This window comes from Trachemys scripta, chromosome 4 (genome assembly GCF_013100865.1).
Source record: "Trachemys scripta elegans isolate TJP31775 chromosome 4, CAS_Tse_1.0, whole genome shotgun sequence".
NCBI lineage: Eukaryota > Metazoa > Chordata > Testudines > Emydidae > Trachemys > Trachemys scripta.
In genome coordinates this window covers 69,208,509-69,234,334 of record NC_048301.1, presented here as the reverse complement: position 1 = coordinate 69,234,334, position 25,826 = coordinate 69,208,509, and the positions used below count along the sequence as shown (strand labels likewise).

The 25,826-nt window shown below is 43.4% G+C and overlaps 1 protein-coding gene across 2 annotated transcripts in view; it reads left to right on the top strand.

Moving 5' to 3' along the window:
- The window catches only part of MPP5 (membrane palmitoylated protein 5), a 138,227-nt gene that overhangs the window by 22,477 nt on the left and 89,924 nt on the right, over positions 1 to 25,826 (top strand). The window contains exon 2 of one of the 2 annotated variants that reach the window (XM_034769373.1): positions 19,533 to 19,630. The exons of the other annotated variant lie outside the window; for it this stretch is intronic. The gene's annotated coding sequence lies outside the window, so the exon portion shown is untranslated. The remainder of the gene's footprint in view (positions 1 to 19,532; positions 19,631 to 25,826) is intronic. 2 annotated transcript variants of the gene reach the window in all.

Sequence of the window (25,826 nt, the reverse complement as noted above, 5' to 3'; positions counted from 1 at the left end):
CTTTCTCACTCAGGGGTGTGAAAAAACACACCCCTGAGTTCTGCAAGTTTCAGTGCTGTAAAGTGCCAGTGTAGACAGTGCACCAGCACTGGGAGTCGTGCTCCCAGCACCGTAGCTATTCCTCTAATGGACGTGTTTTTTCATAGCACTAGGAGAGCTCTCTCTCCAGTGCTCTGCCATGACTACACAAGCCACGTTAAAGCTTTAACGTTGCTAGTGAAGACGTGCCCTTAGTGTTTTGGTTAACATTAGTCAGTATAAGATCTTTCAGAGAAAAGTGCAAGAATTATGGAATAATTTGTTTCTAGGGGATATGTCTTCCTAAACCCTTTAGTTGGGTGTTAACCCTCATGCTTCAGGGGATAAGTTAATATCCCTGTGTTTTTTCTATTTTAAAATTTAATGTGATTGTACCCATTATCTATATATGTATTTTTGAATCCTTCTGAGCTACTGGCCTCAATAATATACAAAGTGCTTTGTTGCCTTTCAGTTTAATTGAATATCCTTTGCTTTTGTATTTAGAGTTACCTGATTTAACTTCTCCATACCCCTTGTTGTTTTATATGCTTATGTAACCTTTTCTTTGTCTCCTCTTTTTAAATTAACAGTTCCATTATTTCCAGTCTCTTCATTTGGGAGTCTTACCATATCTCTAATGATTTTCATTGTAAATCTCGATCCCTTATATCTCTTTTGAGACAGGATGAGCAGAATTTTATTCTGTATTCCAGGGGAGAATGTCACTGACTAATACAATGGCATATTTTAGTATTACTTGTTTGCATAAGAGACAGCAGTGAAACCGCACTTCTATAAAACTTCCCAGATGTATCTGTCTTTGAAACTGTGCCACGGTGACTTAGAGCCCCCTTTTTACACAACGAAAGATCCAACCATTCACCCCTCTAAATTCCTAATTGTAGTAGGTCATATTACTCTGTTTTTTGTATAAAAAGGTGCACAGACTTAACATTACTCCTGAAGCTCCACTGAAAGATATTCCAGACTTCTAGAGTCAAGCAGCTTTTGGGGGGGGAGCACAAACAAATGGCAACAAAGCATGTGAATTGTTACATTTTAACCTAATTATAGAGAGTGACTTTTATTCTTCGTCTACGTTTAGGGAGAATATTCTAGTTTACTTCACAGCTCTTGTCTTCCAGGCAGAGCCCAAGCCCCATCTTTTGTAAATGGGACCCAAGATTCACATCCCTAGCACATCTATAGATGAGATTCAGCTGAAGTTTTGTCAGCCAAAGAAGGGAATTCAATTAACAAGTCAAGTTTCAATCTTTGCAGCTTCCAGTATTTCTTTCTTTCTCTCTGACCTGCACTCCTTGAGCAGATGTACTCTCGCTCCAGAAGACCACTGTCCTACTCAGACTTCATTCTCAGCCAGCTCTTTGTATTAAAGACCCACGCATAAAGGACTTTTATCTTTCCTTAGGGCCCAGCCTCTTCACCCAATCTCATGGATCTAGACACACTGAGTGGTGAATGCAGTTCTGGTTACCCCATCTCAAAAATGATATATTAGAACTGGGAAAAGTACAGGGAAGGGCAATATAAATGATTGGGGTATGGAACAGCTTCCAGGTCAGGAGAAATTGAAAAAACGGGGACTGGTCATCTTAGAAAAGAGATGACTAAGAGGGGATATGATAGAGTTCTATAAAATCATGAATGGTGTGGAGAAAGTAAATAAGGAAGTATTATTTACCCCTTTGCCTAACACAAGAACCAAGGGTCACCCAGTGAAATTAGGAGGCATCAGGTTTAAAAGAAACATAAGGAAATACTTCACACAGTGCACAGTTAACCTGTGTAACTCGTTGCCAGCGGATGTTGTGAAGGCTAAAAGTATAACTGGATTAAAAAAGGAATTCGCTTCATGGAGGATAGGTCCATCAATGGCTATTAGCAACTCCCTGCCCTGGGTTTCCCTAAACCTCTGACTCCCAGAAACTGGGGTTGGATGACAGGGTGGATCACTTGATAATTGCCCTGTTCTGTTCATTCCCTCCGAAGTATCTGGTACTGGTCATTGTTGGAAGGAAGAATACTGGGCTAGATGGACCATTGGTTTGACCCAGTGTGACTCTTGTTATGACAGACTATTATCGGGTTCAGAAGGGGGGATGCCTATCCAACATCTAAATTTTGTGCCACCTTGGCCAACTCTCCACCCGCTCTCTCCAAGATTCTAGAGCTGGTAAAAGAAAAGGACCAAATAGTCCGAGTCCAGAAGGAGAGACTGTCCATTAAGTAAATATCTGATTCAGTCTGAAATTCCCTTTCAGAGTCTAATTGAAGAGAGACACAATCTTTGTGTATTAGAAATATTAAGATCTTGGGAATCCTTACACTGAATTCTTGCATGAACCAAGAAAAGTCTGGTATTTATTGAAAACTGGTGCTTTAGTCTCCTAGGTTCGTGTGTAGTTTGTGGTTGTTTTTTTAAAAACTATTTACAATAGAGTAATTTAAATTTTTAGGGAGCCCTATCTGCTTTTTTTTCCTATGGTTTGAGTTTCGTAAGCTGCTAACAAAGGCATGGTTAAACTTTTTAGAGATCAGTAAATGTTCTTAAATTAGAGCAGAATTGACTTTTCTCAATTATTACATAATACAAAATAAGGTAGTATCTCTAAAATATTGTTCCTGTTCTTAATTAGTATTTATTAGAAGAGCTTCAGCCTGTCTTTGAGTAGCAGATGGTATTCTGGAACAAGATCCAGAGACGATCTGGTTAACAAGATGTCATGACTGTTCCCTGACCCATCTTCATGGAGACAAGACAAATAAGCTTACCACTACAAGTAGCTCCAAAAATAGTGGGCCTACTTGCCTCAAGGTCATCTGATTTATATTAAAAGTGTAGGTCCATCTGCTTTTATAACAATGATTGTGTTAGAATTTGCAGAAGTTGTTCTATGCTGCCTTTTTAATAGTTGAAAACTGTCAGTACTAATATAGATTTATATTGCACAAATGAACTATTTATTATACTGTACTTTATCATGCAACTGGTACTTATAAATACACTTCTCTGTATAGATTACACCATTGCTGATACAATTAATCACATTTAATACAGTTACCATTTTTCACTTGAGCAGTTAGCCCGCAAAACCTCATATACTGGCTAAGTTCCCTCTAAGCTGGACAGCCACGCAGCTGCCTATTAAGCGCCTCACAGGCGCTCAAGGCTGTGGTGGGGAGAGATGCCTCTCCCCAAGCCCCGGACCTACTGCGGCGCCCCGACCCAGCCCAGTGCCGAACCTGCTGTGGCCCGGGGACAGGTACCCCGAACCTGCCGCGCCCGAGGGACAGGCGCCCTGGCCCCAACTCAGCCCAGCCCTGAACCAGGTGCCTCTTCTTCCCCCTCCTCCCAGTCCAAGTGCTGCTGCAGAGAGAGAGAGAGCAGGTGGGGAGGAGAGTCCTCTCTCCCCACTGTAACCCTGGGGAGCCCCACTGCTCCCCAAACCTCAGTCCCACTTCAGAGTCTGCACCCCCAGCCAGAGCCCTCACCCCCCCCCAGCCCTGAGCCCCCTCCCACATTTCAAACCCCTCGGCCCCACCCCGCCACATGAATTTTGTTATGTGCACCAATATGGAGGTGATATGTGACATATTGGTGCACGTAACAAAATTCATTCATTCCGGTGGGAAAAGTTAGAGGGAACACTGCTTGCAGATTGTTTCCATTTCCAATAAGAGAAATTGACAATGAAGTCAGGTGTTTCTTTGATGCAGTCCTGTTTATTTACAAAGAATGTACATAAAGTCCTGTTTTCTTCAACATATTAGGAATCAAACAGGAGGCAGGGTTTTTTGCTCCCATTCTAAACCAGCCAGTACTCTACCCAAAAACCTTTTAGTTTTTTCTCAGGGTCATAAGTGCTTTTTTCCTAGATGTCCTTGGCTGTCTGCTTCTGTTATGTTTCTGGGTGCTTCTCTCAGGCCTAGTCTTCACTTACCGGCTGGTCCGGCGGCACGCCATCGATGTTCTGGGATCGATTTATCGCGTCTGGTTAAGACGCGATAAATCGATCCCGGAAGTGCTCACAGTCGGCGCTGGTACTCCAGCTCGCCGAGAGGAGTACGCGGCGTCGACGGGGGGAGACTTCCGGCCGCGTCTGGACCGCGGTAAGTTCGGACTAAGGTACTTCGAATTCAGCTACGTTATTAACGTAGCTGAATTTGCGTACCTTAGTCCGAAGTCCGGACTAAGTGGGGACCAGCCCTAACACACAGCTTTATCAAACAGTACCTCTGCCCACATAGTTCAGTGCTGTCTGGTCTAGTTCGTGGCCTGTATTTTGGATGGTAGCTTCTATATGTTAGCTAGCTGACTCCAAAAGAGGCTTAACTGCTTCTTGCATTTATCCTGAATGAAGGGCAGCTATTATGCCCACCAGCTTCAGTGAAGTTTCACACAACCCTCAGAATAACAATACAGTAGCTATTTTTGTAGATTAATACAAAAGGTGTAGGATTTAGTGTAGAGCAGGGAGCCTTCATTTGTCTACTAAGTTGATTTATGAAGAGTCACATAACAATTTGAGAAGCAAGCCTTAACGCCGAAGTGTTTGCAAGCATTATGATTGCACATAATAGGTATCTTTCTTTGTTCACCAAAGTAATAACATAGAAAACGTATTTTCTAGTGGTGTTTCCTAATTTTTATTTTGAATCTAGTTCATGAACATATTGCTGTCCAATTTCTTCTCTCCATCAAGTTTACATTTAGAAGCTTGCACCATAAGTGGTGTCAATTCTCATTCTGAATCGCTAGTAAAATATTGTAGACTGTCCTTATTTCAGGTATAAAGGTCAGTTTGGTTTCATTTTTCAAGGTGGCAGTAATTCTGTTTTTAGAGCTTACTTTCAACAAGGCCCTAAGTAACTTTTTCAGTTCAAATTTTAATCTAAAGGGAGTTCTATTAATACAGGATGTTGTCTTCAAATGCTTGATCTTTTTGATAAATTTATCTGACTTGTGATGAGTATGTTCTCTTGCAAAACTAAATGTGTGGTGACCAAATGATATTGGGAAATTAATCTGCTTACAAAAACAACCTAAAAAAGACTTATTTTGCTGATGATTTATAGAATTGGCCTGAAAGGAAACTTTTTTTTTTTTTTAATTTCTTTACATTAGCAATTTAAGGTCTGGTTATACCCTGTCTTTCCTGGAAGATCGGTGGACATCTGCAGAACTAGTAGGAATTATATATCACACAACAAAATAATAGCCCATACTGCTGGTTGAGGGTATGCCTACACTGCAGCTGGGAGTGTGCCTCCCAGCACAGGTGGACTCACATGCTAGCTCAACTCGACGAAATTTACTAAAAATAGCAGTGAGGACATTGCAGCACGGGTGGTGGCCTCGGCTAATCCCCTGAATATGGACCCAGGGGATCAGGTGGGCTTGTACTTGAGCGGTTAGCCCATACTGCTGCCCATGCCACAAAGTCCACGCTGCTGTTTTTATTGAAGTAATTTGAGCATGGCTAGTGTAAGTCTCTAACTGGACTGGGAGGCACGCTTCTAGCTACTGTGTAAACGTACCCTGAGAGGATAAATAGACTTATTCAGGCTGTTAACACCAAGACCAGTCTAAGTCAAATTCTTTGCCAACAAAGACCTTCTGTCCCAAATATTTTAAAATTCAATCCCCTGGCCCTTAGGTAAGAGCTGAAAAAGCTCCTGTTTTGTTTTCATATCTTCTGAAGATGTCTTCAGCATCAAGAGTGAAGACCAAACTTGAAATTCTTAATATATCTAAGGTAGTAAAAAAAGTGGAAAGCCTTCCCCCAAGGAAATGTTCAGGCTAACTTTATACATCATTTAAAAGAAAAAAATGAAACTATTTTTTTTTACCTTCTTGGGTTACCTTTATCTTTCTTGACTATGACCTTAATTTTTTGTTACAGTTCTGCAATTTTTTGTGCTATGAACCTTATGCCTATTAATTTCATTGGGTGATCCCTAGTTCTTGTGTTATATGAAGGGGCAAATACCTCTTCCCTATTTACTTTCTCCATACCATTCATGATCTTATAGACCTCTATCATCTCTTTTCCACGCTGAAAAGTCCCAGTCTTTTTAATCTCTCATCATATGGAAGCTGTTCAATACCCTTAATCAGTTAGGCTTGTGCTATATTTGTTGCAGTACACTCAACTTGTTTCGCTTGTAAGTGATTGAGAGTTTATCTCTGGACGCTTTGTGAATACAAGAATTGCTCTTGATTTGGCTGATATGAAGAGTGTCTTCTCTGATTTACTTTGATAATGTAGTTCCTTTCAGCTAATGGTATTTAGAATTATTGTTCTATCACCTATGCTTACTAAGAACTTCAGAAGTTTGTGCCTGAAGTTTTTATTTGACATCTCCCTGCTAAAACAGACTCTACAGCCATGTTAATGATTTGTTTTACTTGAGGATCTCTGGGTTGAACCCGCAGGCCTGTATAGTAGCTGACTTTTGTGTGCAATTAAAAATGTTTTTGACCAAGTATTGTAAAAGTAAAAATGTTAATGTTTTTCTTAAAACTTCGTATTCTGTTCATAGAATCATAGAATATCAGTGTTGGAAGTGACCTCAGGAGGTCATCTAGTCCAACCCCCTGCTCAAAGCAGGACCAATCCCCAACCAAATCCCTAAATGGCCCCCTCAAGGATTTCAACCCTGGGTTTAGCAGGCCAATGCTCAAACCACTGAGCTATCCCTCCCCCCCCTAAAGATTCCAACAACAATAATGTTTATGAAATGAGTAGCCACCAAAGAAATTAGTCTTCGTTGTCTTCATCTTCTTAGTCTTCTTCTGTTCATTATATCTTCAGCTTAAAAAGACAATTACTCAGAATTGGTTAAAACGGTATTGGTAATCATAACCTTTACTGGATATTTAAACTATGAAGTAGAACTTGCTTTGTATGGTGGTTAAAATTGATATCAGTCACTTTGCCTGCCTGTAGGAATTGAGCAGGATTTCAGTGTGACTCTCAGTAACTCCAATGATTCTACTCTTCTTGGTTTGTGCGTGAACTTGATATTTGGAAAAGGTTGATGGGACTCATAGTAAGGCTGTAAGCATATAACTTCTAGCACTTGTCCTGTAAATTCCCTATTCTGCTACCATTTTTTGTAATTACTGTATTTTTTTTAATTAGTATTCATCTAGCTCATCTATCTCCAAGAATAGCCTAGTAAGCTTTATTGATCTAATGCTATAATATTGACCAAAAATACTTGGAATTATATTTCTATATGAACATATTCCATAGAAAGAATTAATAAGTTAATTACAATATATCAGCCAAGTAAAGTACATAGCAAATGCAATTATGCTTGAGTGTACTCCCTTAACTACTATTAAGGGTTTTATAATGTACTGTGGAAATTCATTTGGATTGAAACTTGAAGAAAACACTTCAGGGTTAAGAAAATTAAGTATTTTACCAATTTGGAGGAAGATACAATTTGAAAATATTTTACTTGTGACAACGTAATTTTGGAGTTTTTTGAACTTGTATCTTAAAACATTGCATTTGAACAAAAATTTACTCTAATGTAAAGCCCAGGTAAGCCCAGGGTTTGAACTCAGGCTCAAGTGTAACACCCCATCTACACGCAAATGGCATGGACCCAGGGTCCCAGGACCCCACGGGAGAGGTGAAGGGACTGAGCCTGTGTCAAGCTGGAACCCAGGGTTCAAGCCCTATTGCTTCGCACTGTAGATGCAGTCCCACTGGACTCGTGCTCTGGGAATCCGCCAAAAGTATCTCTCAATCCCATAGGCCAGCTTTCTTGGTTCTCTGGATAGTCAAGTTTTCCCACACTGCACTGCACCACGAACAAAGGCCACATTTTGGGATGGCTCTAGGGAGTCTGATACGGTTGGTTGGACTTGGGTCTGCATACTGCATTGTTCAGGATATTTGAAGCCAATCCCAGCAACCACCTCTATCAGCACTCATTCGGTTTCAGCATCTTTCTAGATATGGACATTATTAGAATGGCAGACCCACAAATTCCAAAGTGTGTACCAAGGAATGTCACTACATAGCCAGCAATCACATGGGTGCCAAGAGCTTCAGTGACAGAAACTGAATATTCAGCCAGACCCCTTTAAAGGCCTAGGTAGAGATTGATCCATGTGGGAATCAATCTGCAAGGAGGTCATGTCCCTTTGTGAGTTGATAGAAGAATGCTTACCTTGACAACCACTTCTACCACATACATATGATTCCTGAGATTTTCAGACACTTCCAGGTCAGTTCCTTATGTGGTGTTGGTTCCTTGGACATTCATCAATATGTAATCATCATAACAGCTTTAGAAAAGAAGGTCTGTGTAGTGCCTTAGGTAACTGGCTGGTCTAAGTCAGCACTAGCCAGACGGTATCCACAGTGGTTGATGGAATTTCTGCAACTGATCAGGGACTTGAGCCTGGTAGTAAACTTGGATAAAAATCAGTCTTCCCTCCTGGATGCAACTGTCGTCAATACAGAAGGAAGATTTCCCTTTTCCCTGCAGGATCCTGAAACTGGAATCTTTGGGGAATTTCAAGTCAAGTTGTATGTCTGTATTAACAGCATGCTATTCCTGCGGGCTCCTGATGTTCTTCCAGGATTTGGTCCTGTGAGTGCAGTTTCATATCCAGGGCCTTCAATAGTACCCAAGAATATCTCTCCACTCTGAAAGGAGCTGAATGGCTGATTGCTTCCCCAAAATGTCAAGAATCACTGCATTTGTGGTTGGAAAACACCAACTGTCTAATAAGGTTCCCCTTTTCAAGTGTGTTGTAGGATTCAGGTGGCCACAGATGCCAGCCTTCTCAGGAGGGAGCCCCATTCTGCTATGGAATTAGTTTATACGGTACTGATCACAGTGTGAATGCAAACTGCATGACAGCATCTTGGAACTAAGGGCTGTTTGTCTCTCCTTCCAGTTCATAATGCCTTCACTCTTCCACAGAGTTCTAATCAGGCTTTACAACACAATGATATCGTGTGGTCCATCTATCAAGGAGGGGATATAAGCAAACCTGTCTTGTGAGAAATCCCACCCTCTTTGATGGATGGGGGAGAAATCTGAGGACTATCAAAGCCCTTCTCGTCCCAGACCATCTCAATTGCTAGGTGGGCTGAGCTGCTTTCTCCTTGGTCACTGGGAATAGACCCTGTAAAAAGAAGTGTTCCCCCAGATAATTGCCAGGACTCAGCTGCTAACAATCAAGGAGTTCTCCTCAGCAATTTCAAATTACCTAGATGCTGTACCAGATTTCACAAACTTTGGGCTCAGGATACTTCCTCTATGTGAGGAAATAGGCTCTTCCCCCTCCACATATGTCTCCCCTCCCTGTAATCTGGAAAAGATGGAGAGAGGCTGATGCTTCTTTATTGTCCCTTCCCCCCCCCCCCCCCCAATCAATTTGCAGCCCTTTTTCCTCTGGGGACTGAATCTCCCTGTATTGGAAGGAAGGGACATCCTTTCCCAAGATCTTGTTCTTTATTCTGACACCCTCAATCTCAGAGCGTGACTCACACTCTTGTCCTTTTTTTACTTAAAGAAGGAGATTTCTTAGGCTTACTATAGGGTCTGAATGGTTGTTGCCTCTTAGATTTCAGCTAGCGTGCCTCGAGTTCGGATGTTGACTCTCAAGAAGGTCTGGGTGGGAGGTTTCCCAATGGGATCCCTTTCCCCACAAGGGTAACTGCCTACTGCAGCCTACTTTTAAATCTTTATTCTTCTGTCATCCTGAATTTTCTCTCTGCAAAACCTTTTTTTTAAAGCTCCTTCTTTGCCATCTAGGTCAGTGGGGAAAATGGCAAATCATATCATTCTGAAAGGTTGGAACTTGGTGATATGATGGGACCCTTTCCACCTCATTTTCAATAATTTCCTTCTACCCTAACCAGGAAATTCCTCCTCTTAGCTGCATATGCAGACACCACTCATATTGTGTGGGTGCCCCATCGCAGCAGTTCAGAATGTTTTCACTGGCAGTGTCCAGTAGGGGTAATGCATGTTCCTCCCTCCTCCCCTGCAGGGGCATAAAAGTGAGGCAACACCAACTGCCACTCAGTTTTTTCAGAGCACCCTAGACAAAACATAGGAACATCATTCCTGTCCCTTACTTAGTAGTTAGGGCCCTACCAAATTCACAGCCATGAAAAACGTATCACGGATTGTGAAATCTGGTCTTTTGTCTGCTTTTACCCTATACTATACAGATTTCATGGGGGGAGACCAGTGTTTCTCAAATTGGGGGTCCTGACCCAAAAGGTAGTTGCATGGGGGTCGCAAGGTTATTTAGGGGCGTCAGGGTATTGCCACCCTTATTTCTGCGCTGCTGCCTTCAGAGCTGAGTGGCTGGAGAATGGCAGCTGCTGACTGAGGGCCCTGCTCTGCAGGCAGCAGTGCAGAAGTTAGGATGGCATGGTATGGTATTGCCACCCTTACTTCGGTGCTGCTGCTGACGGAGGCTCTGCGTTCAGAGCTGGGATCCTGGCCAGCAGCTGCCTGCAGCTCTCCAGCTGCCCAGCTCTGAAGGCAGTGCTGCCGCCAGCAGCAATGCAGAAGTAAGAGTAGCAGTCCAGCAAACCCCCACCATAACCTTGTGACACCCCCACAACTCATTTTTGGGTCATGACCCTTACAATTACAAGACCATGAAATTTCAAATTTAAATAGCTGAAATCATGAAATGTTATGATTTAAAAAAATTCTATGACTATGAAATGATTGAAATGGACTGTGAATTTGGTAGGGCCCTGTAGCAGGATGAACACCTGCTCCGGCCCTGGAGGGGTTGGAAAAGCCCTGCAGAGGACTGGGGCTGGGCCAGGGCCAGGTAAAACCCTGGCTGATTGGGGGAAGTGGCTGCAGCTGGGGCCACACCCCAATCAGGCCTCAACTGGCCTGTATAAAGAGGCTGGGAGACAGGAGCTCAGAAGTCTCTCTCTGCCTTCAGAGGGAGAAGGGCCTGGCTGCAGTGAGCTAAAGACAGAGTACCTGAGTGAAGCAGGGCTGGGGACAGGCTGAGGAGCTGGGGAGCTGCAGCCTGGAAAGCCCCAGGCTGCAGCCTGGTAGGAGGCCAAGGAGTACTGGGGGTTGCAGAGGGCAGCCCAGGGGTAGGCCAAGGCAGTAGGCCCAAACCCAACCTTGCCTGTGATGAGTGACCTATACTGCAGTCTGCCCCAGGGAGCCGGGGCTAGTTGGTGACTGGCAGTGGCCTTATTCTGAGGTGAGGTAGGGATAGTGGGTGGGGGTTCCCTGGGGAGGGGAGACCCTAGTACTGAGGGGTGTACTGCCAGGGGGCAGCACCCCAGATAAAAGGGCACCGGGGTCCAGGAGGGACATGGGGGCCGGAGGACAGGCGGACCACCGGCCTGAAGAGGGCACTCCAGGATGCTGGAAGAGCTAATTCCCAGAGACTACCAGCAGGAGGCGCCGAAGGGGTGAGTCAGCTCCTCTACAGGCCCTAAGAATAGTACTTTAATTTTTAGTAACTTGTAACTTTTTTTTAGTTGTTACTGTTTCCGAGAGAGAGAGAGAATGTGTGTGTGTTTGGTCATAGTCTTCTGTTTCTTAGTGTACTAGAGCCATGGTATATGCTATGGCAGAGCTGGGGACAGGCTTTAAGTTTTGCTCCTCTTGTAGGGAAGCTATTCCACTAACAAACTCTCATGGGAAAAAAAGTTACTGCCTCAGTGAAGAGCACATTATGGCTTAGTATGTGGTTTGTAAGTCTTTTAAAAAAGTCTTTTAAAAAGCACACACAAAAGGAAAGACAGTCCATGAGAAGAAGCTTCAGCCTTGAGAAATCTTCAAGAACTGTATCAGATCATGCACTAAAGCAAAACTCCTGAACTGCTTCGATGCAACCTCTCTGCCAGTGCTTCAGTCACTAAAGGTGCGACTCTGAGCCCAAGAGGTATAAAAAAGATCTAAAGGAGAGTCAAATGCTTTTGGAGCAGTCAGGAACCCTTACTGTCCAAGCAGTGGGAGAGTTGGACTTTAAGTCCACTAACCAGCACTGTTCACTATCTCCGGTGCCAAGAGCTTCCTCAGAGCACTCACTGAAGTCAGTATGGAAGAACTCAGTCCCAGAGCCTTCAGTGCAGCATCAGCATAGAGAGTGGAGGGATCACTGTGCGAAGTCTGTGGTGTGGTAACCATTTGCCCTGTCTGTTTTTAAAAAAAAAAAAAACCACTTGTGCACCCTGTGTGGGGCTTATAATTGAATTAGTATAGCTCATCCCCTATTGGTCGTTATCTGCCAGAGGCCACCTATAAGAACTCAGTGAGCACCCTTAAGTATCTGCTCAACACAATGGCTTTTTGGCTCCTTATCTGCTAGGTGCTATCCTGTGTTCTCAGAATAAAGCCTGATGCTGCCTCAGGTGACCCCCAAGTCTCTTGTGAGTGTTGTTTTGTTCCATGACACTGGCACATCAATCAGTCTGTCTGAGCTCTGCCCTTGCTGGCATTGCCTCAGTTGAAAAAACCTTTGTCGGCATCAGCATTCTCAGCTTCTGCCGCACCTTCAGAAATTACAGAAAACTATGGATCCCCCAATATAGGTGTTCTCGGGGGAGGGGTGGAGGGCGGTGAGGGGAATATCTTGATTCAGAAAGGCTCATTTATGTCTTCCATGGACCTTAGAATAACTCCAGAGCTTGTCTGTTATTGCAATCTTCTCCCATTTCATTCCCATCAAAATCTCCTTGAGAAGGTGCTTGGTTACATGTGATAAATCTCTATAAGTCAACAGGACAGTGGAGTTGGGAATAAAAGCCCTTCTCAAGTTTAAAAATTACCAGCGATTTCATGATCTACATAGGGGTATTCTTTTTCTGACTCTGGCTTCTCATCAGACTCTGTCAGGAGCTCTACATCTAAGAGGTGAACAAGTCAACAAAAAGGAAAGAAAATACAAAAGAGAACTTTAAGGAAACTATTTATTCTACTTGGTTTCTGCCAAATTGGACAAATACATCTTATCTCTTTGGGTTGCAAGCTTCATCCTATTGGCTCCATGGCTTGAGTACCTGCAATTTCCAGGACAAGTCTCCTCCACAATACATGGGGAACCCTTGTAAATCATGAGGGCCAGGTTTTCAGATATCTCATTGTTCTCCTGTTGGGGATGGGGAAAAAGAACATCATCAGGACTTTAGTGATGAAGTGATAATGGCTCATCAAGAAGATTTATCTGATCTTTCCCCTTCCTCTCCTATTGAGGATGTCATTTCCTATGCCTGCATCAATGGATGATTTTAAATCCTTCAGGTACTATTGAAACACATGGGAAAGATTCTGGAAGCGCCTTTAGCAGTTGTACACGGGAAAGTAAATAGCTGTTTGATATTCTCCATTCAGCTTCTCAAAATAGAATTGCTCTACCTATTAATGTGGGAATTTTAGATCCGTCAAAGGATCTTTGGGCTATTCCGGCTTTGATTTCATCAACTTCAAAATGTGCTGATCATGAATATCAGGTACTGTCAAAAGGCTTTGCGTATTTTTATACTCATCCAACTCCATCATGGTTGCTTGGTACTGCTGCAAATGAAAAATCAAAACAAATAGGAAAGTCAACTCCCAAAGAGATTAGAACTCTTAGGCTGAGTTGCAGTTTGGGCTGAGTTTATTTAGTGCTAAAATGAACGAGCCTCTATTCTTTAAAGGACCCAAGAAAGGTTTACACACTTCTGCTTTCAAGAGGAAGCAGTTTTGTTGTAAATCTCCTTCTGCATATAAGAACACGACTCCTTCCCCATTTTTATCGATAGAGAGATTAGCCCGATCATCCTCTTCAGTGACCTTGCACTGGGACAGACACAGGCATCAAATTTGATGTGACAGTCAAGCATCTTGGACTAATCTACAAGGATCTATACCACTTTCCTTCTTTCCTTTGTTCTGAACTCTTTTTTCCCCCTGCCCACCCCAGGAAGCTTGGATGGCAATCACCACAGATCAGTCAATCCTTCAAGTTATTAAAGATGGTTATGTCCTTCAATTTCAGACATTGCTTCCCACCCATTTCCAGTCCCAGTCTCTCTTCAGGGACCACTCTCATGAGAATGCAATATGTCAAGAGATAGATGATTTTGTTGATCTAGGAGCAAGAGAACTGATTTGCCCAAGAATTTATAGGAAAGGGTTTCTGTTTCCCTTACTTTCTTATACTGAAGAAGGGAGATTGACATCTGATCCTAGAGCTCAGGAATCTAAACACATACACTTGATGCACCAATATTTGTATGGTATCTCTTGCTTCAATTATTCCTGCTTTAGATTCTGTATTTAGAAATCACCCTGTAAGTTGAGGGTAATGAACTATCAGCAGTAATGACTTATCTGTGCAGACAGGGGCCATATGTTTACTTGTGTCTAGAGTAGACAGTTGGTGACATTTCCACCCTACCCAAACATGTTGTCAATTTATGGTCTTCCTGTTTACAAAACATTATTCTCTAGTGACTGTTTAGTGTTAAGACACTCCATTTTGGAGAGCAGTTCTACAGTCTTTTCAAATAACTCCTAGTTTCCACCTGTATTGAAGATGACTACTAGCTAATCACCAGGAATGGAGTCCACATGTGCAGCACTTGAAACAGAAAGAACAATTATTTATTTTACAGTAACTAGATCTTAAAGACTTTTGCATGTGTGGATCCTAGGACCAGACCTTCCTCCCCACAGCTTGGAGCTCTGTATATGAGGTTCTAATCATTGAAGGAACTTAATGGCTGTTGGGATCACTGTGCTCTGTATGCCCTTGGGGTGGAGGGAGGAGAGAATGAGGACATGAGGAGCACATATGTGATCCCTATTGGAAACTGCTAGTGAAAACATTTTGAACTGCTGCACATACTCTGAGTGGGATCCACATGTGCAGACAACTCAACTACAGTTACTGTAATGACTGAATGACTTTGAGCAGTTCAGTACAGACTGCGTGGCTCTGGGAAGGATAAAGTTTGGGGCACAAGTGGTGGTCTCATCCATCCTCCCTGTTGAAGGAAAAGGCCCAGACAGGGACTATCGAATCATTGAAGTAAATGCGTGGTGTAGAGTGGTGGTCACCCACTCCTGGCCTGAAAGGGTTAAAAATAGCCCTGGGAGAGGGCTGTGGGAGGGGAAAAGCTGGGCTGATTGGGAGAAGAAGCCTCAGCTGGGGGCCACACCCCAATTAGGGTCTAGCTGGCCCTATAAAGGCCAGTGAAGCCAGGAGCTGATGCAGTCTCTCTGGCTGTAGAGGGAGACGGGCCTGGCTGCTGGGGAGCTAGATAAGGTACCTGAGTTGGAGCAGGGCTGGGGGAAGGCCCAGGGAGCTGGGGAGCTCCGGCCTGGAAACCCCCAGGCTGCGGCCTAGTATAAGGCCAAATAGGTACTGGGGTTGCAGGAGACAGTCCAAGGCTAGGCCAAGGCAGCAGGTCCAAACCCCTCCTTGCCTGTGATGAGTGGCTTATACTGCAGTCTGCCCCAGGGAGCGGGAGTTGGTTGGTGACTGGCAATAGCCTACCGCTGAGGAGAGGTGGGGATGGGGGTGGAGATTCCCTGGGGAGGGGAGACCCAGTGAGACTGCAGGGTACTGCAGGGGGCAGCACCCCGGTCTGAAAGGGGCACCAGGGTCCAAGAGGGACTTGGGACCCAGCGGAAAGTGGGACACTGGCCTGCAGAGGGCGCTCCTGGGCAAAGAGCTAATTCCCAGGAGGACCGACAGGAGGTGCCGCAGGGGTGAGTCACCGCCCCGTTACACGTGGCTACACAGGTGGTGTCAGCGAGAGGGCTTTGGCTTCTTTGACAACAAACTGATATTCCAGGAAAGAGGATTACTGTGCTGGGATGGGCTCCATCTATCAAATATTGGGAAGATCATCTTTGGACATCATCTAGCTAACCTGATAAGGAGAGCTTTAAACTAGGTCCTATGGGGGATGGTGAGACAAATCTGGCCTATGCACATCTAGGCTTGAAGACAAGGAAAAGAGGCTAATTTATGAAGAAGGAACTAGAAATCACACCTTTTATTAGAAAGGCAAGAAGAAAAGCAACAGGGCAATCTGCAAAATATTATCAATGCCTGTACACAAATGCGATGAGTATGGAGAACAAGCAGGATGAACTGGAAGTCATGGTATATGGAGAAAATTATGACTTAATTGACATTACAGAAAGTTGGTGGGACAACTCCCATGATTGAAGTACCAGTGTTGAGGGACATAGCTTGTTCCAAAAAAGGTATGGGGAAAAAGGGAGGAAGTATTGCGCTGTACGTCAAGGATGTATATGCTTGCTCTGCAGACCAAGAGGAAGTGAGCGACAGACCTATTGAGAGTCTCTGGGTGAGGATAAAAAGGGAACAGTAGCGATGTTATTGTGTGGGTCTATTATAGACCACCAAATCAGGAAGAGGAAGTGAATGAATCATTCTGCAAGCAGGTAACAAGATTAGCTAACACACATGAGCTAGTACTATTGGGGGATTTTAGCTTCCCTGATATCTGTTAGAAGATACTTACAGCAAAACATATGTCCTGTAAATTCTTAGCGTGTCTAGGGGACAACTTTCTGAATCAAAAAGTTGAGGAAACAACTATGGGGTCACCAATTTTGGATCTGGTTTTGACCAACAGGGATGAATTAGTGGCAAATATGAAGGTGGTCAGAACTTGGGAGACAGGGATCATAATCTGATAGAATTCAAGATCCTATGGAAAGGAAGACATGAGAATACCAAAACAAGGACACTGGACGTCAGAAAGGAAGGTTTCAACTAACTCAGAGAAATAGTAGGCAAGGTCCCATGGAAAGACCAATTAGGAAGAAAAGGCATCAAAAGGGGCTGGCATTTTCTAAAAGATGTGATACTAGAGGCTCAAAATAAAGATATTCCATCGCAGAGGAAAGATAAGAAGAGCCACAGGAGGCCAGTGTGGCTGCATAAGGAGCTTTTTAGCTATCTAAAACCCAAAAGGGATACATACAGGAAATGAAAGGAGGGGCATGTGATCAAGGATGTATACATGGGAATAGCGTGAGCGTGTAGGGACAAAATCAGGAAAGTCAAGGCAAGGAATGAGTTACAGCTGGCAAGGAATATTAGAGACAACAAGAAGGGGTTCTTCAAATATGTCAGACAAAAAAGGAAGATCGAGGACAGTGTGGGTCCACTGATCAATGCCTACTTTGCTTCAGTCTTCTCTCTCTCAAAAAAAAAAGTGTGATGGGACAGCTAGTGAAGTTACCATAGACAATAAAGGGGAAGGGAATAAGAAAATGTCAGAGATCTTCTGACCAATTTAAATTCAAAACAACGGGGTCTGATGCTATTTACCTGAGTTTACTGAAGGAATTAACTGAAAAAATCTCAGAGCCACTGGAAATATTTGCAAATTAACAGATGACCAGAGAGGTCCTGGAAGACTGGAGAAGGGCTAACGTAGTGCCCATCTTTAAAAGGGGGGAAAGAAGGAGCTGGGGAACTATAGACCAGTCAGCCTGACTTCGATACTTGAGAAACTACTAGAGCAATGTATAAAACATTCAATTTGCAAATACCTGGAACATGAAGGGGTAATCACTAGCAGCCAGCATGGGTTTACCAAAAACAAATCCATGCCAAGCCAGCTTGCTTTCCTTCTTTGACAGGGTAACTGGTTTGGTGGATCAGAGGAATTCAGTGGACATCATATACCTGGACTTCAGCAAGGCTTTTGACACAGTCCCACATGACATTTTGATGCGTAACCTGGAGAAATGCAGACTCAACAGAACTACCATTAAGTGGATACATAATTGGTTAAACAACCACAAACAAAGAGTGATTATTAATAAAATGTCAGATTGGAGGGGAGATATCAAGCGAGGTTCCACAAGAATCTGTTCTTGGTCAGGTGATGGTTACTCGGTGCTGGTTAGGGCTCAGCTGAAGTACTATGTCCAGTTTTGGTCACCAATGTATAGAAAGGATGTAGAGAAACTGGACAGGATCCAGGGGTGAGCAACAAAAATGATCAGAGGGATGGAATGCAAGCTATATGTGCAAAAGCTGAAGGAACTGTGTATGTTTAGTTTAGAAAAGAGGCGCTTAAGGGGGGACATGATAGTGGTCTTCAAATAATTGAAAGGCTGCCATAAAAAAGTTGGAGAAAAGTTGTTCTCTCTTGCCACCGAGGGCAGGACAAGAGGTAATGGGTTCAAACTACAGCATAGCAGATTTAGATTAAATCTCAGGAAAAACTTCCTAACTGTAAGAACAGTGGAACATACTGCCTAGGGAGGTTGTGGAAGCTCCTTCACTGGAGGCTTTCAAAAGGAGGCTGGATAGCCATCTGTCTTGGATGGTTTAGAAACAAAAAAATCCTGCATCTTGGCAGGGGGGTTAGCCTATATGACCTTTATGGTCCCTTCTAATCCTGTGATTCTGAAAAAAGTAACCGTTCTTTCCCCACTATTGCCCTGATCCTGAAGCCAAAATAGAAATTAGATGGCATTCCCTTGACATCTGATGAGCCCTTAGCAAATACTTATCCCCGGCAGGTATCTTTATAAAATCATGGTCCCTTTTTGAGGGCTTTTGCAAAGAGGCAAAGGCTTCTAGATAAGTCCTTCCCTTCTAGATTGCAGTTTGCATCCAGCATTGCTACTAAGGTGAATCCTGTGCCTTGAAAATCTTCATGCTCACACCACTAGAGCAGTGACAACCTCCTGGGCAGTGTGTGGAAATCTCGCTATTGATGTTCTGCTAGGTGGCCACCTGGTTCTTGCTCTACACCTATCTTCTCATCTCAGTCTTACATCTCAGCCTTCAAGTAGAGCATATTGAAGTGTCCTCTCTCCACATCCTTAAGGCAGCAGCCTTAAGGGAAGGAGGGACCTGCTCAGTCCAGAGGTCCTGACAGGCTTTTCTCCAAATTTTGTCCCCAGTCCCCATTTTTCTGCCCTCTGCTGAGCCTTTATGGCTTTCAGTGGCAGGTTAACCAGTGTTTTTTTTTTTTGTTGTTTTTTTTTCCCCTCAGCTCTGGATTCTGTCAATTGGAGAAACACTTTGCCTGCTTGCATAAGGGACTGGGTATGAAAAATCTTTGATCTGGATTAGTTGCCAGGGCAGGGAAAAACTCTGTTAGCATGGCCTAAAATCTGCCTGAGTAGAATTCTGTTTATATAAGCCTAATATTCTTTAAATTGCAGGGTTTGTTATAAAGTTCAGCACTACCTTAAATATAAACTGTGCTTTAAATCACAACCAAACTAACAAGTTAAACTGTTAAGTATACTCTTGCAACAATAATTTGCATGTTCTGTTGGAGCTCATGGGGCTTTCTTTTCATTAAAATTATTAGACAATATTTGGACCCTTTGCTGTGTCCACAGCAATATCTACCAGGATGTCACATGTGTAGAGCCACAGCGTATTTTGTTAATATTACAAAATTTCGCTTGTTGAAGTAGCTTCATGGGATGTAAATATTCTAATTCTTGGGCCTCAATTCTAGTGCAAAGCACACCAGTCTGCATGATTAATGCTGGAGTTATGAGACCCAAGAAGGGAGAATCCAGTAAAATTATGCCTTCAAAGAAGCAGGATTACAAGGTAAGTAAATAATTCTCCCCCCACCACCCTTTTTATTTTCTTTTGGCTTTGGTCTATAAAAATACATCTATCCAGAGCTGTAGAGACGAGTAAAATTTTCTTTTTTTAAAAGGAAACGTGTCCAGAGTTCTTTGGCCCTTTTCATTCAAAGGATTAATGTAGTAAAACTTGTTAAAGTCCCATTTACTGAAGGCATTACTCAGTAACCCAACATACAACTGCCAAATACCCAGCTTATATTAGATTAGTTTAATTGAAGGAATTCTGGCTCTAAGGTTTTTGAATGTAATAGCTGTTTATCTTCAAATGGATGGCATTGTGTTCTTATGAGGCTTATACTTCTACAGTACTATGTTGATTCTTTCGGCATGAAACTAAAAAGATGATTAATGAAGGCACTTCTACCTCAAGTGGGTGTTGCCTTATGGTGACATTGTTTTAGATTTATGTCAACAGGTTTATTTTGGGAATTCTGCCTTCCCAACTCTGAAATATGTAGGATTGAGTTTAAAGTATTGGTGAAAGTTGTACAAAGAAATAAACTGGTCTGTTTAAGGAAACATTGAAATTTAAACATTTGTTTAATGAAAATAAGCTTGTTTACATCTAGTATCCCTGTCATGTGGGACTTGTACAAAGTTATTCATACGTTAGGTATTTCTTTTGAAGTGTTTGTGTGTGTATATATGTCTTGTATGAAGTGTTGCTCAGTAAAACAGTTTTTGGAATTGTTATGCTTACCTCTGCTTGGTATAAATATCTATCCTGTTTACTTCGTTGAGCTATTAAAATTCAAATTTATCCTACATTCACCAATTCCAGAATTTTTTCCCAGTCTCATTATATGTAATGAAAAAATACAAAAAAGAGCAGTTCAGATCTGTTTGAGGCTTTACTGGAGGGGCAAGTTGTGTCTCTGTGGTATAATTAGGTGATGGCAGCATGTCTGGTGAAGACACACTATGCTGACAGGAAAGAATTCTCCCGTCGGCCTAATAAAATCACCTCTGCAAATGACAGAAGCTGTGCACACGAGCACTTATGTCAGTGTAAATTATGTCACTGAAAGGGGTGGTTTTTTCGCACTCCTGAGCGACATAAGGTATTCAGACGTTGGCTGTAGTGTAGACATAGCCATAGTTATCTCCCATTCTTTCAATTCCAACTTCATTGAATTTGATCAATGATACCAGCTTTCTCTCAAGGAGGACTGGCTTCTGAGTATCTTGTACCTTTTTTATCAATCTCTTCCCTCCCTTCTGGCAAAAGGCAGATTTGTTGATATTTTTTAGTTAGATATGTTAGAGTAGGGGTAGTCTTGAGGAGAAAACTTGACTCAAGAAGTGAGTTTTGCACTTTTACAGAAAGTGATGAGAGTTGGTTAGTCAGTCATTTTTATTTTCCCTGGCAGTGAGTTCTGTAGTCCTGATTCTGTCTCTTGCAGTCACAAGTCTTCCTACTATTGATTGACATTGTTGTAGTGGAAAGTAGATAGCTGGTATCATTGTGAAGAGAATCTCTGATGGTTAGGACCATACAAGGCTTTGACAATTGGGACAACAACCTTAAACTGGACTCTGAGCTCACTGGGGACTGAGTCCAAAGAGAGGGGTATTTGAGTAACCTGTGTTGCTGAACAGGAGGAGTGCTGCATTCTGAACCAACTGGAGCTTTCTCAGGATATGTGGTTTCTTTCCTAGATATAGACAATTGCAGTAGTCAAGAATAGAGGCTAAAAATCCATAGTTTCAGTTACTTCTAATAAACCCATTTAGGTTTGGTCTAGGAAGAAAGATCTGACTGTTTGCAGGCATTTCCATTCACCTCTGCTGCCTCCAGGAGGTGGGATAGAGTTTGGCCAACAGCATTAAGAGCAACAATGAGGTTCAGCCAGATAAGTATGGACATTTTCTTCTACGAAAAAGAAGTCGTCCATCAGAGTGTCCAATGCTGTCTCGGGAATCCACCAGAGAGGTGGCATTGAAGACTATTTTTTAGGTAGGTTTTCAATCAGTTTGAGAGGAAAGAGTTGGAAGCTATATTGTGGCTTATAAAGTTGCTGGAATAAAGTTTCTTTAGTGCCAGTTGGACTGTTGCATGTTTTAGATGGGTGAATGGAGTTCCTTCTTAAAAAGAGATGTTGAAAATCTGTTGGGGAACATATAAGACCTATTATTATAGGTCCTTTCTGTCCGATAAAAGGCAGAAAGGACAAGGATCAGAGTTTCAGTATCCCCATATGCATGTCTTTTGGGTTTCCATTACTTATTCTTGGAAAAGAGGTTTTTTTTTTAAGACATATTGGGGAATATTTTCATCTTTCTGTGGAACATGTCAAGAGTTCCAGAAATTGTATATTAGTTTTCATTCATTAATTTAAGGTTTGGTGGTGTTGAGTCATTAACATATGCTACCTTTCTCCCAATTATTCATTGAAATTAAATACTGTTAACAAGTTTTAAGCAGTCTGGCTAAAAATCCCTTTTGCTCTTTATAGTGATATTAATTTCACTGGTTCTCCAGCCATCATAGGATCTGAGACAAGGACTTAAATTTTTATAACAAAAATGAAGCAATATTTAAAACTTTCAACTTTAAATCACTGAGATGTAATTAGTATATAAGCTATAAGAGTCTTGCTAAAGTGTAGGGAAAAGACTTGATTAAACCATATTTTTCTATTATCACTGTCTTCTTCTGTGGCTACTGATAATTTGAGGAAATACTCCTCTTCCTCCTTTTTTGGAAATTGGAGCAGGAAGTGTCTCTGTTATACTGGCTGATCAGTGAGTCCTCTCTTGGCCAGGTCTACACTAAAAAGTTAGGTCAACCCAGCTCTGTTGCTCAGGGCTGTGGAAAAAAAAAAAACCCACGCCCCAAGCAACGTGGTTAAGCTAGCCTAACCCCCGATGTAGCCAGTGCTAGGTCCACAGAAGAATTTTTCCATCACCCTAGATCAGTGGCTTCCAACATTTTAATGCCCAAGATCACTTTTTTAATCTAAAGGCAACCCAGGATCTACCCTGCCCCTTCCGCAAAGCCTGGCCCCACTTATTCCATCCCTCTCCCTCTCTGTTGCTCGCTCTCCACCACCCTCACTCACTTTCACCAGGCTGGGGCAGGGGGGTGGGCTGGGGCCGAGGGGATTGCAGTGTGGGAGGGGGCTCTGAGCTTGGGGCAGAGTGTTGGGCTCTGGGAGGGGGTCAGGGCTGGGGCAGATGGTTGGGGTGTAGGAGGGGGTATGGGGTGCTGGGTCTAGGAGGGTTTTTCCGGGCTGGGGCAGAGTGTTGGGGTGCTGGCTCTGGGAAGGGGGTTGGCTCTGGGAAGGGCTGGAGCTTGGGGTGCAGGAGAGGTTTCTGGGTGCAGGAGAGGGTATGCTGGCTCTAGGAGGAGGCTCAAAGATGGGGGTTGGGATGTGGCCTCCCGCCGGGCAGCACGTACCTCTAGCGGTTCCCGGTTGGTGGTGGGTGCGGTGAGGCCAAGGCAGGCTCCCTGCCTACCCTGGCCCCACGCCGCTCCCGAACGGGGCTAATATACCCCTGCAGCACCACGTGCTGCCCCTCTCTGCAAGCATTGCCCCCACAGCTCTCCTGACCAATGGGAGCTGCAGGAGCAGTGCTTGCAGGCAAGAGCAGCACGCAGAGGGAGACCCCTGGCCATGGGGCTGCACTGGCTGCTTTTGGGGTCAGCGTGGGGCCGGGCGGTAGGCAGGGAGTCCTTCCTTAGTGGCAGCCACACTGTACCACCAGATATCGCGATAGACTGGGAGATCCTCTAGGGTCCACCGCGATCGACTGGTTGGTGACTACTGCCCTAGCTACTGCTTCTTATGGAGGTAGGTATCAAATTTAGTGTAGAGGCTACATTTATTTGCAAATCAGCTTGTTTTTAATGATTATCCCAATCAGTGAGAGAACAAATCTTTTTGGAAAATAAAAAGTAGAAATGCAAAACCAGATTAATTGTAATGATTTCAATCATAGTTTCCTGCTTGCTGATTATAAATCATGCTTAAAATTGGTAATGTAAATAATTTTGATTAAATCAATCCACCTGGATTTTCATGAGTGCACATTTCTGATTGCTGTCCAGCAATCTCATTCTTAAGGCCCTTCAGAACTCTTGGATGTAAGGTGCAGCACAGAATCTCGCCCTTTCACTTAAAAGAAACTTCTAGCACTCGATTGTTCCACAAAATGGAACCTGGGGAGATCCAAAAGTTTCCTACTTTAGTGCTATTTGTGCAGTAGCTAAATATTTCACTTATAGAAATTTTAAAATACTCTGGAATTTACAAGATGGCATTAATCTTGGATCAGAATCTATTTATATCCATGAAATAAAATACTTTAAAGTTAGATTTGTGATGTTACTTGTTGATGCATCCACTTGCAGATCTGTACTAGAGCAAAAGTCAGGCTTGGTATATATAGGTCTGTTGCATCTTAAGTGCATTTAACGTGTGCGATTTCCGCTTTACGAGGTTGGCAAAAACAAAAACCCCAAAAAAGAGAAAAATTAAAATTTTAATATTGTACCTGTAGTGTGGGCGATTCCACCCGCCATTGAACTCAATGTAATTTTGACTATATGTGGTTTTTGCTTTACCCACTAACTGCGGAACGGAACCCCCGCGTAAGAGGAGACAGACCTGTACTACCAACTTATGTCAGTATAACTGTTGCTTAGGGGTGTGGAAAATCTACACCCCATAGCAACATAATTACACCAACCTAACCCCCGATGTAGACAGCACTGTCAACAAGAGGGCTTATCCCATCAACATAGCTACCACCCGTTGGAAAGGTGGAGTACCTATGCTGATGGAAGAATCTCTCCCATCACAATAGGTAGTATCTGAACTAAGCGCTACAGCGGCACAGCTGCACCAGTGCGGTGCTGTAAGTGTAGACAAGCTCTCAGTTTACATCAGATTTGTGCAGGAGGGAAAACTTGTATCTGTGACATAGTAGACTTGGAATTTGAAGCTTTTGATGCTATTTTACAGGAAATAATAGTTGTGGAGATCAAAACAAAAGAGCTCAAATAAAATTCTGGTCAGAATGTAGACGGTGCAGAAGTGACTCTGGGCTGTATAAAGTACACCTTTACCCCGATATAACGCAACCTGATATAACACGAATTCGGATATAATGCAGTAAAGCAGTGCTCCAGGGGGGTGGGGCTGTGCACTCGGGCGGATCAAAGCAAATTCAATATAACGCGGTTTCACCTATAACGCGGTAAGATTTTTTGGCTCCCGAGGACAGTGTTATATCGGGGTAGAGGTGTATGTAAGGCCATGTTTAAACAAGATACTCACATTTTGTGTACTATACCAGTCATTCCTCCTGAGGGAATTCTGTGCCAAAAAATAAAAATTCTGTACATATTTTAAAATTCTGCAAATTTTGTCAATAAATAAACGTGGAGACTCCAGCATGGCGGTGGGAGCACAGGCCACTGGTTGCATGGAAATAGGAGATCATCCTGCAGGCCTCTCCCCAGGACAGGGACTCGGCGATGTGGCTGCACCCGACCGTGACATAGTACAAGGGCTAGGCCTGCCCCAGAAACACCCCAGGTGCCCTGCCCCTCTGTGCCAGGAGCACCAGGTGTGGGTAGGAAGGCTTAACCCAGCAGGATCAAAGTGTAGAGGGGCTTAGTGTGGGAGGATCCAGGAGTGGGGTTAGAGGGTTCTGTGTGGGTCAATCTGGGTGTGGACGGCTCACTGACAGATCTGGATGCATAGGGTCTCAGGGTTCTGGGTGCAAGGGGACCCATTGGGGTGGTCCAGGTGCAGGAGAGGTGGGGCTCATCGCAGGTGGGGTCTCAATGGGATTGCTTAACGGGAGTTTCAGCTGCAGCCAAGGGGATGCTGCATGCCAGGCTCCCGCTCTTCTCCCCCCCCCCCCATTCCCTTACTCCCTTCCCTTCCCTACCCCATCTCCCTTCCCTTCTCCAGTGCCTCTTCCTCCCACCTCCTCCCCCCTGCCCATGCCCTGCCCCATCTCGGGCACTCACTGTTATACAGAAAACAGGATGGCTCCCAGTACATAGAAGGTTTCAGAGTAACAGCCGTGTTAGTCTGTATCCGCAAAAAGAACAGGAGTACTTGTGGCACCTTAGAGACTAACAAATTTATTAGAGCATAAGCTTTCGTGGACTACAGCCCACTTCTTCGGATGCATCCGAA